Source organism: Symphalangus syndactylus, chromosome 17 (assembly GCF_028878055.3).
Source record: "Symphalangus syndactylus isolate Jambi chromosome 17, NHGRI_mSymSyn1-v2.1_pri, whole genome shotgun sequence".
In the NCBI taxonomy this organism is placed as follows: domain Eukaryota; kingdom Metazoa; phylum Chordata; class Mammalia; order Primates; family Hylobatidae; genus Symphalangus; species Symphalangus syndactylus.
The window spans coordinates 40,417,133-40,429,314 of record NC_072439.2 but is presented as its reverse complement, the minus strand read 5'-3'; the positions used below and the strand labels follow the sequence as shown (position 1 = coordinate 40,429,314).

General features: G+C 31.2%; 1 protein-coding gene across 2 annotated transcripts in view; it reads left to right on the top strand.

The window, feature by feature from the left end:
- Nucleotides 1–7,947, top strand: part of ABCD2 (ATP binding cassette subfamily D member 2) — a 151,242-nt gene extending 143,295 nt beyond the window's left edge. For both annotated transcript variants that reach the window (XM_063620148.1, XM_063620147.1), the window contains one exon: nucleotides 7,485–7,947. The gene's annotated coding sequence lies outside the window, so the exon portion shown is untranslated. The remainder of the gene's footprint in view (nucleotides 1–7,484) is intronic.
- Nucleotides 7,948–12,182: the final 4,235 nt, after the last annotated feature.

Below are 12,182 nucleotides of genomic sequence, written 5' to 3'. Positions count from 1 at the left end.
ATAGAGACAGGAAGGTGTATTAGTCAAGGTTCTCCAGAGAGACAGAAACAATAGGGGATATACATATATATATATATTATATAAAAAATATATATTATATATATTATATAAAAAATATATATTATATATTATATATAATATATAATATATATATTATATATTATATATAAAATATATATTATATATTATATATATTATATATAAAATATATATTATATATATTATATATAATATATAATATATTATATATTATATATATAAAATATATATTATATATTTTATATATAAAATATATAATATATATAAAATATATATTATATATTTTATATATAAAATATATAAAATATATAAAATATATATTATATATTTTATATATAAAATATATAAAATATATATTATATATTTTATATATAATATATAAAATATATATTATATATAAAATATATATTATATATAAAATATATATTATATATATTATATGTTATATATATTATATATATTATATATATTATATATATTATATATATTATATATATTATATATTATATATATTATATATATTATATATATTATATATATTATATATTATATATATTATATATATTATATATTATATATATTATATATTATATATTATACATATTATATATATTATATATTATATATATTATATATAAAATAGATATTATATATATTATATATAAAATATATAATATATATTATATATATTATATATAAGATATATAATATATATTATATATAAAATATATAATATATATTATATATAAACTATATATTATATATTTTATATATAATATATATTATATATATTATATAATATATATTATATATATTTATATATATATAATATATAAATATATATAATATATATTTATATATTATATATTATATAGAAAATATATATTATATATTATATATAAACTATCTATTATATATAAACTATATATTATATATAAACTATATATTATATATATTATATATAAACTATATATTATATATTATATATAAACTACATATTTTATATAAAATATATATAATATATATAATATATATTATATATAAAATATATATAATATATATTATATATAAAATATATATAATATATATAATATATATTATATATAAAATATATATAATATATTACATATATTATATAGAAAATATATATTACATATATTATATATAAAATATATATTATATATGTTATACATAAAATATATATTATATATGTTATATATAACATATATAATATATATATTATATATAACATATATTATATATATTATGTATAACATATATATTATATGTGATATATAACATATATAATATATATATTATATATCACATATAATATATATGTTATACATAATATATATAATATATGTGATATATATTATATATATTATATATGTTATATATATTATATAAAATATATAATATATATAAAATATATAATATATATATTATATAAAATATATAATATATATAATATAAAATATATAATATATATAAAATATATAATATATATATTATATATTTTTCATATATATTATATATTAGATATAATATATATTATATATAAAATATATATTATATATATAATATAGATAAAATATATATAATCTATATAAAATATATATTATATATATTATATATATAAAATGGAATATATGTATAATATATATAATATGAAATATATATATAATATATATATAATATGGAATATATATAATATGTATATAATATGGAATATATATAGTATATATAATATGGAATATATATAATACATAATATGGAATATATATAATATACAATATGGAATATATATAATATACAATATGGAATATATATAATATATAATATGGAATATATATAATATGGAATATATATATATATATAGAGAGAGAGAGAGAGAGAGAGAGAGAAAATTGGCTCATGCAATTGTTGGGGCTGGCAAGTCTGAAGATTGTAGGGTAGGCCTGCAGGCTGGAAACCCAGGCAGAATTTCTGTGTCTTAAGGCAGAATTCCTTCTTCTCAGGGAAATCTTAGTTTTTGCTCTTAAGGCCTTCAATGGATTGGATGAAGCCCACAGATATTATCAATGGTAATTTTTTTTTACTTAAAGCCAACTGAATAAAAGTCTTAATCATACCTATAAAATACCTTCACAGGTTTTTTGCCCCCATTTTTCAAATGAGGAAACAGAGGCTCAGTAAAGTTAAGAAATCCGATTAAGTGACCCATCTAGGAATCGACAGAAGCCAGGTTGGAGCTCATATTCTGCCTCCCAGATTAGGATTTCACCAATTCCATTCTATCACTCCTCTTGAATGTTTGCAGTGGGGCCTAGAGCTCTTAAATTGGTTAATTATTTCCTTAATTACAATGAATTTTTTAAAAATGTTTTATGATTATTTAGCCAACATAAATTTTTGTTCTTGATTGAAAAGGTTATCTTCTTCATTTGAGTCATTTATTCTTTCATTTAGTCATTTCAGCTGAGCTATATGAATCCAAATGGTTCAATATAGCCTATTGTTCTACTTGTCACATAGAGAATTAATTTGGTGCAATGGTATCCTCCAAGTATACTATCAGGCAAGATAGCCCAGAGGTCATAGAACAGAAATGTTCACAGGCACAATAAAGATGCTCAAATTACAGTTTATTAAATCATACAGTGTGACAAAACCCGGGAAAAGAGATGGAGTGGGTTAACACACTTAGAACAGGTTATAAGCGGGGGTACCACACTACCTGAATCCGTTATGCAGAGTTCATATGTCCTGCCTCTCTCTTTGCTGCATCAAATTTCCCAACTTTTGACGTGACTATGAGAATCATAGTTCAGACTTGAGTAAGCAGCCCGCCAGTGGGAGATGTCCAGGGCCAATACACACTTGCTCTATTAGAAAATGCAGGGGCAAGTACACCAGACCTATTAGCCTGCTGAGCCACTCTGGTTTTTATTTGTGTTTCTTGGGTTAAGAGCATGTGGGGCCGGGCAGGTGGCTCACACCTGTAATCTCAGCACTTTGGGAGGCCGAGGCAGGTGGGTCATGAACGAGGTCAGGAGATTGAGACCATCCTGGCCAACATGGTGAAACCCCATCTCTACTAAAAATACAAAAATTAGCCAGGCATGGTGGCACGCACCTGTAATCCCAGCTACTCGGGAGGCTGAGGCAGGAGAATCACTTGAACCGGGGAGGCAGAGATTGCAGTGAGCCGAGATCGCGCCACTGCACTCCAGCCTGGGTGACAGAGCGAGACTCCGTCGCAAATAAAAAAAAAGAGCATGTGGGACCAGAATAGGATCATACGTTCTCATGGCCCAGCTATATCATGATTATGAATTGGTCTTTACATGTCTTTCTATCTTTAAGTAACATTTTCCCACAATATTTTTATTAACTATCTTTGGCAGTTCTTAGAGATTATTAATTTACTCTTGATATTTTCATGTTATGATTTTCCTGTCTTTACATGCTACTTGTTTACTCACTATCTATCCTTAACACATTCTGTGAGCTTCACCTCTAAATCATAAGCTCATAGTTTAATTATTGTGTATACCCTATGCTTTTTATGAGTTTCACCCATACCACTTGTTCTCTTGTCTTTTATAGCATAATTACTCTCAAATAATTTACACATTACAGTATTGGAAGAAATAATAACAACTTTTATAAAGCTGAAGATCAATAGAGAGTCTTAAGAATAAATCATAAATTTCAATGTCACTATCAAATTTTACTGATAGCATCAAATCAAATTAGATTTTTATAATAAGGAGGGCATGTACCACTAGACTAGCAGAGGACATGAAGGCCTGCCTTTGAGATTTACTTCTGGAGAATCCAAATGATAAATATAGCTTCTCATGGATTAATCCAATTTCTCAGATCCTTAGTTTTGGGTTTTTTTTTGTTTTTTTTTTTGTTTTTTTTTTTGTTTTTTTTTTTGTTTTTTTTGAGACAGAGCCTCGCTCTGTCGCCCAGGCTGGAGTGTGGTGGCGCGATCTCCACTCACTGCAAGCTCCGCCTCCCAGGTTCACGCCATTCTCCTGCCTCAGCCTCTCCGAGTAGCTGGGACTACAGGCGCCCGCCACCATGCCCGGCTAATTTTTTGTATTTTTTAGTAGAGACGGAGTTTCACTGTGGTCTCGATCTCCTGACCTCGTGATCCACCCGCCTCGGCCTCCCAAAGTGCTGGGATTACAAGCGTGAGCCACCGCGCCCGGCCAGATCCTTAGTTTTTAAAGTGAAGTATTATGACTGTAAATACAGAGATTTTTCTATCATATGACTTGAAACCAAACACAGATATAAACGTGAATTGGATATGGTCTTTGAGTTTGAGTAGCTCCAAGTAGAGCGGGAAGTGGACCCATAAATAAGTAATTACTATCAGAATGAACAATGTCACGAAATCATGGAAGAAGAAATGCCACTCCTAGCCGAATAGCACAAACTTCCTAAGTGGAGTCATTGAAGTTGGATTTGATAAATAGAAGTTTGCAAGGTGGTTAGCTGAGAAGGAGAAAAAGGCAGTACAAACTATGCAAGACAGATATGAAGGAATAAAACAACATAGCATGAAAAAGGCATTGGGCGAGTTTGGAATGGCTGCAGTGTAGGTTTTCTTAAAATTAGAAGATGAATATATATGGAAAGGAAACTTGTGTCCATAACATAGAAGGCCCCACAGGACTTTGTTAAGGGGTTTATACTTTATCTTAAGATAGTGATGAATTATAAAAGAAGTTTAAGCTTGGGTATGACATAATCAGATTTGTCTCCCCAGACATCATCCAATTTGGGTCAAACAGTTCAGATTCTAATCTTGGTTTTGATCTCAAGGCTTTGGGTAACTACTGTTTCCTGTCAGCCTCTCCTGTTCTGTCTAACAAGCACCCATGATTCATCAATAACTTTTTTTTTTTTTTTTTTGAGATGAAGTCTCGCCCTGTTGCACAGGCTGGAGTGCAATGGCGTGATCTCGGCTCAATGCAATCTCCACCTCCCAGTTTCAAGAGATTCTCCTGCCTCCGCCTCCTGAGTAGCTGGGATTACAGGCATGCACCACCACACCCAACTAATTCTTGTATTTTTAGTAGAGACGGGGTTTTACCATGTTGGCCAGGATGGTCTCGATCTCCTGACCTCGGAATCTGCCCACCTCGGCCTCCCAAAGTGCTGGGATTACAGGCGTGAACCACTGCGCCCAGCCTAATAACATTTTTTTTATAGTCCCCAGCCAGCATTCCTCTTCCTCCTTCAATAACACATAAAGCATCACACTTTGTACTTTTTGGTTATGCTCCAGGTTGAAGTTTTCCCTTGTATCTATGTGTGCAAATGTCAACTATCCCTTTACACAGACTGAGTCTGATTCTTTCCATGAAGTCCTCTTGAATTGAAAAATATTTTGTAGAGCATCGGCTTAGAAATCATGTTTCCACTTCCTCATTCCGTTCTACACTGATTCCCTATAACAATTTGGAAAATGTCTTTCATTATTTAGTTTTTAGTTATATCTTATGCACAATTCCCTTATAGTTTTACTTGTAAGTCTTACTGCCTGGAAGATATTTTTTATAACTACATGCATTTAGTGTATTCACTTAATTTTAACAGCAGAACTCTGAGAAATAATATCACTAACTTCTTACGCAGCTGAAAATGGCAAACCATGGATTTTTATAAGAGTAATTATAGGAATTAAGACATACAGTCAAGGGTACAGAAAAAAATGGCTGACTTTAGTTATTCTTGTCAAAATTGTTGTGGAATGTGGCTTAAAATAGAAAAGAAGAAAGAAAGCAGACTTCTGGTAACAGATTAAATTAAGCGACCTCCAAATTGTAGGCACTTATGTTCATTTCTGAAAAAAGGCTGTTTAATCTCCTGCCTGAACACATTGAAACTCTCCTTTTGTTGTGAATGACATGTATTCAGCTGTCATTCAGGGATGGAAAACACCCCTTTTGATTGGTACCTGGAAACTTTAGAGCTTCTGGAGTGAACAAGAGTTTTTTTTCAAATACAAAGGTTCAAATGTATGTTGTTATCTCTCAACTTTTCAGGAAGCAACTACTACTCTACCAGTGACTTATTTTTAATGCTTGAAACCTGCCAATGAAATGTTAAGAATTATATAAAATTTGTTATGATTAAAACTTCATTCTGCATTAGCTTTATTCACTAGTGAGATGCACCAAAGCAAATTTGATTTTAAGTTTTGAGTTAAAAAAATATTCAGACAACCTCAAATGTAAAAGAGTAAAACTGGAATATGAATTTGAAAGAGTTTTTTTTTTTTTTAGTAATATTTACTCAGTGCCTCATGTACATGACACTATTCTAGGCAATATACACAATTAAATTTTCAAAGAATCATGTGCAGTGGTTTCATAATTAAATCAACGAAAAGAACAGCCAACAATTCCAGACTCAACAATTTGAAGTATAAGGGAAAAATGCTTAGAGAAAATAAAGAAAAAAGAGTGGTAAATTCAAGTACATAAACATCATTTTTTTTTTCCTTGAGCTGGAGTCTTGCACTGTCACCCAGGCTGGAGTGCAGTGGTGCGATCTCTGTTTACTGTAACCTCCACCTCCCGGGTTCAAGCGATTCTCCTGCCTCAGCCTCCCAAAGTGCTGGGATTACAGGCCTGAGTCACCATGCCTGGCTGTACATAAACATCTTAACTTCTATACAACATAAAGTCCATGAGGAAATTCAAAAACAACAAAATAAGAAAAATATTTACTGACAAAAACTCTGAGTGTATTTTACCATAACATTTTTTAAATTAACATCATTTTTTGAAACTTTTACTCATACCTAAGGCTGTAGTTCATTTTTAAAAATTTCTCTACAACATCCTAGTGTACCGTAATTTATTTATTTATTTGACTCTCAATTAATATTTAAGATGTTTCCAGATTGATGTTATTTAAGACTTACTCACGTCTTTTCATCATTTTTCTATGTATAATTTTCCGGCTTTTTCTAGGTAATTTGTAAGAATATGTTTTCTGCATCCTAATCCATTGTCAGTTTTATGTATACAAATAACTTTCTCCAAGGTTTTGCTTATCTTCACTCTTGATATTGTGGGTATTTTTTTTTTATTTAACTCAGCAAAACTTTGAACATTTTATTTTGAGATAAAGGTAGATAAACTGATGGTGTGTTTTGATGAACAGAAGTTCATAATTGTAATGGAGCTTAATTTATCAACCTTTTCCTTTCTGATTACTACTTTTTAGAGTCTTATTTAAAAATCTTCTCTATTTGATATCATGAATACTATCTCTTATCACCTAAAATGTTCATAATTTTGGCTTTTATATTTAGATATTTAATCCACCTGGATTTGTTATTATTTTTTAGTATGATGTGAAATAGGGGTTCAATTTCATGGGTTTTTTTAACGTTTTCTTCTCATTCACAGTTTTTCTAGAGCCATTTATGGGAAAGTTCCTCTGTTCTTCACTTAGCTCCTGGACCATCTCTGTCACAGATAAATGTCTATAAACTGTGAGTCTTTCTTTGAGGTCATATCTGTCTTTCTCCTTAGTAAAGATTTATTTGTTTTATCATACACGTTGCCAGCATGTAGAAAGGCAATTGACTATTTAACAATTATTTCTAGCTGACAACCTTGTTAATATTAATACTTTGTCTAAAGATTACCTTATGTTTTCAATATCAACAATCAGCTCCAAGTAATGAGAGTTTTATTTTTTTCTTTCCAATCTTGGTAGGTTTTCTTTCTTTTCATGTCCTGATTACAGTGGCTAGGACCTTCAGAACAATGTTGAAAAGAAATGCCATTCATGGGCATCCTTTCTTATTTCTAACTTTAAAGGGAATGCTTCCAATGTATTACTGCTGAGTATGATACTTGCTGTATCTTGTGTTTGTCTGTGTGAAGACAACTTTAACAAAATTAAGGGAAGTTTCTTTCTATTTCATGGAAAGCGTTTCTCAAGAATGTTTGCTAAATGTAATAAAATGCTTTTTCTGCATCTATCATGATAATAGTAAGTTTTCCTACAGATATTCTAATCAAACAAAGCTATTCTTGTATAAACCAACTTTAACTTGATATATTTCCCTTAATTATACATCGTAGGGCTTAGTTTGCTATCTCATTTAGGAATTATTCTTTAGTCAGAAGGGAGATTCAGCCTATCAATTCTCTCTCTTTTTTTTTTTTTTGGTATTCTTATCTGAATTTGCTATCAAGCTCATATCAATGTTATTAAAGAATTTGGGGAGTGTTACTCCTTTTTATACTATCTGAAAATATGTATTTATAAATCAAAATTGTATGTTCCTTAAATGATTGGTAGAACTCATAAAACTGTTTGGCCCTAAAGTTTTCTTTATGGGACTACTTCAATCTAGTGATTTGATTTTTTTTATTGCTACATTGCCATACAGATGTTCTATTTCTTGCCATGTAATTTTATAGAGTTCTATTTTAGATTGGTAACTTGTATTTTTCTAAAGATTAATCTGTCTTACCTATATTCCAATATTTCAAATTTCACACCATAAAGTTGTTTATAATATTTTAGAAATATCTGCTATATATTTTTGTTAATTTATTAATTCTCAATTTTTTAAGTTGTGTCCTTTATCTTCTCTACTAGAAGTTATCAATAATATTAATCAATCCAGGCGCAGTGGCTCATGCCTGTAATTCTAGCACTTTGGGAGGCTGAGGTGGGTGGATCACCTGAGGTCAGGAGTTTGAGACCAGCTTGGCCAACATGGTGAAACTACGTCTCTACTAAAAATACAAAAAATTAGCCGGGCATGGTGTCACACACTTGTAGTCCCAGGTACTCAGGAGGCTGAGGAACGAGAATCGCTAGAACCCAGGAGGCAGAGGTTTCAGGGAGCCAAGATCACACCCCTATACTCCAGCATGGGTGACAGAGTGAGACTCTATCTCTAAAAAAAAAAAAAAAAAGTTAATCATTCCAATTTTGTCTTTATTAAAATTCTCCATTTTCTCTTCTATTTTCATTTATGTCTTGTCTTACATTTATCGTATCTTTTCTGTTACTTCTTTGAGTTTATTGTGTTGTTCTTTTTCTAATTTGTTAGATGCATATGTCATTAATTTTCAACTTTCCTTCACTATAATAAACATTAAAATTTAAAATAAATTTACCTGCATAAATTCTGATAATATATCAGAATTATACTATAATATAAATATAGTATTTATATTACTTATATTATTATTCTAAGTATAATATTTTCAAATTTCTATTAGAAGTGTTTTTAAATTTCTAAATATTTGAAATTTTTTAAATTATATTTTTGCTATTATTTTCTACTTAATTGCATTATAATTAGAGAATGTGGTACAATAATTTAATTCTATCTTGGCTTTTGAAATTCCAACAATTAGACATTTGTGTTTTTTTGCTTTAATTATGTTTACTTTTTTCTTTGCTCACCATTCCTCTCACAACACAGAAATCTCTGAGATCACTTTCCTCCCGTTTCTTTAATGAGTTTCTTTTGTTATATCATCACCAAAATATGATATTGAAAGTAGAGGAAAGAAAGCCCAGCTCACCTACAAATGAGTGACACTTAGACTAGCAGCTGCTCCAAAGAGCAATAATGGAAACAAGATACTGGAATGACATCTACAAAATGCTGAGAAGAAATAACTGTTGTATTAATCCATTTTCATACTGCTATGAAGAAATACCTGAGACTGGGTAATTTACAAAAAAAGCTTTAATGGACTCAACAGTTCCACATAGCTGGGGAGGCCTCACAATCATGGTGGAAGTTGAAGGAGGAGCAAAGACATGTCTTACGTGGCAGCAGGCAAGAGAGTGTGTGCAGGGAACTGCCCTTTATAAATCCATCAGATCTCATGAGACGTATTCACTATCACAAGAACAGTATGGAAAAAACCTGCCTCCATAATTCAATTACCTCCCATGACATGTGGGGATTATAGGAACCACAACTCAACATGAGATTTGGGTGGGGAGACAGCCAAACCATATCAACTGTCAAATGTTGAATTTTATATTTCAGTGAAACTGTCTTTCAAGGGAAAGGGAAAAGAAAAAAGAAGAAAATATTTCCAACAAATAAACACTGGAGAAAATTACTACCAACAGAGGCAATATTTGAAAAGATAATGGTTGTTAATTTTCATGAATTATTGCAAGACATACAATGCTTAGATTCAGGAAGCCAAAAGATCATAAGATAAATAAAAATCAATCCACAACTTTCTCATTCTCCCTAATCATTCTGGACTCTTGAATGAAACATACACAAGGTCTTCTCACTCTATCCTTCACATCTCTTAAGATCTCTTTAACTATATTTCATGTCTTTGTCTTTTTTGTGCTATATTGTATGTTGTTCTTCTAGATCTATTTTCTAGGTCCATTCCTCTTTCCTCAGCTAGGTATAATTTACTATTTAATCCATACACTGGGTTTTTAATATTAATTATTATATCTACATTTCTAAACCTCTGTTTGGTTCCTTTCGAAATCTGATTGGCCACTTTCAATTGTCTTTTTTTCTGTCCTCCTATTTTCATTTCCATTTCTATTCCACCAAAGTGTTGAGAATGGGAAAAACTGGGAGTGTGGCTGTGATTTCCAATAAGAAACTATGTCTGTTCTGCCCTGGTAAACCTATTCTATTCCACTGGTAAACCGCTTGCATCATGAAGATATTGAAAGGCACTTGCCATAACAAAATGGAAATCTCTCCACTAATGGCATAGATTTCTGTGATAGCAAAATAAAATTGTCAAGCCTTTCTCTATCATATATGTGCCACATAGATGTCAATATATGCTTTGTTTTCTGCACGTAAGTAATTTCATTCAATACTCTCCACATCAGTAGTATCACTTACTGCTCTTTGTGATGATATTGATATTAAGTGACATCTCCCTTTTACTATTTATAAAGTGAATTTCCTATATTTCAGCGTTTTTTGTTTGTTTGTAGTAGCTGGCTACATGGGTTTCTCCACAAAGATGTGATTTACAAATATTTTACTTCTAAAAATCTAACTTTCTGGAAAAGGCAAAACTATAGACAGTTTAAAAAGATGAGTGGTTAATGGGTTCAGGGAAAAGAAGGGAAGGATAAATAGATGGAGTACAAGGGATTTTTAAGGCAGTAGAACTGTACCATATGACACTGTGAACCCCGAATATCTGAGACAAGTCTTAGTTAATTTAGAAAGTTTATTTTGCCAAGGTTGAGGACGTGCACCTTTGACACCGGCCTCAGGAGGGCCTGAGGACATGCACTCAAGGTGGTCAGAGCACAGTCTGGTTTTATACATTTTAGGGAGACATGAGACGTAAATCAACATATGTAAGATGAACTTGTCTGAGAAAGGCAGGACAACTTGAAGCAAAGGCGGGACAACTCAAAGCCAGGAGGTGACTTCCAGGTCATAGGTAGATAAGAGACAAAAGGTTGCATTCTTTTGAATTTCTGATTAGCCTCTCCAAAGGAGGTGATCAGATATGCATTTATCTCAGTGAGCAGAGCAGTGACTTTGAATAGAATGGGAGGCAGGTTGGCTCTAAGCAGTTCCCAGCTTGACTTTTCCCTTTAGCTTAGTGATTTTCAGACCCCAAGATTTGTTTTCCTTTCACACACTGTAATGTGGATACATGTAATTGGACATTTGTCAAAACTCATACAAGGTACAGGCATACGTCAGAGATATTGTGGGTTAGGTTCCAGAGCACTACAATGAGGTGAATATTGTAATAAAGTAAGTCACACAAATAGTTTGGTTTTCCAATGCATGTAAATGTTATATTTGGGCTGGGCATGGTGGCTTATGCTTGTAATCCCAGAACTTTGGGAGGCCAAGGCGGGTGGACCACTTGAGGCCAGGAGTTTGAGACCAGCCTGACCAACATGGTGAAACCCCGTCTCTACTAAAAAATACAAAAAATTAGCCAGGCGTGGTTGCAGGTGCCTGTAATCCCAGCTACTCGGGAGGCTGAGGCAGGAGAATCGCTTGAACCCGGGAGGTGGAGGTTGCAGTGAGCCGAGATCACGCCATTGCACTCCAGCCTAGGCAACAAGAGTGAGACTGTCACAAAAAAAAAAAAAAAAAA